Consider the following 419-nt stretch of genomic DNA (forward strand, 5'->3'; position numbering starts at 1 on the left):
TTGCTTTTCAATTTAAAGCATAAGACGACTTCTGCTGCTACCCCAAAGCAATTTTCCCTAACGGAGACACAGCCAAACGTGTATGTGAAGTTGGAAGATCTAGAAGCTAATCAATGGAAAGACCTGATGTTCTCCTAACAGCAGGGTGAGGTTATGCTTCCAGAAAATGAGTGAAGTCCCAATGGTTCCTGTTCTGATGCATTTGACATGGACAGCATCCCAGAGAGCACTGGGCAAATGAAGCATTTGAAGGTAGACAACCAGCCAAGAGGAGATGCCCTAAGAGGAAGAGGAAGCTGGTGACTTAGGAAGACATCAAGACTAATTCATCAGGCCGAGACCTTGGCGAGACAATAAGAACACTACATATACTACTGACCCAAAAGTGATGCTAATTGTATTACATTAATTCTCAGCTT

This window comes from Mastomys coucha, unplaced genomic scaffold (assembly GCF_008632895.1).
Source record: "Mastomys coucha isolate ucsf_1 unplaced genomic scaffold, UCSF_Mcou_1 pScaffold18, whole genome shotgun sequence".
NCBI lineage: Eukaryota > Metazoa > Chordata > Mammalia > Rodentia > Muridae > Mastomys > Mastomys coucha.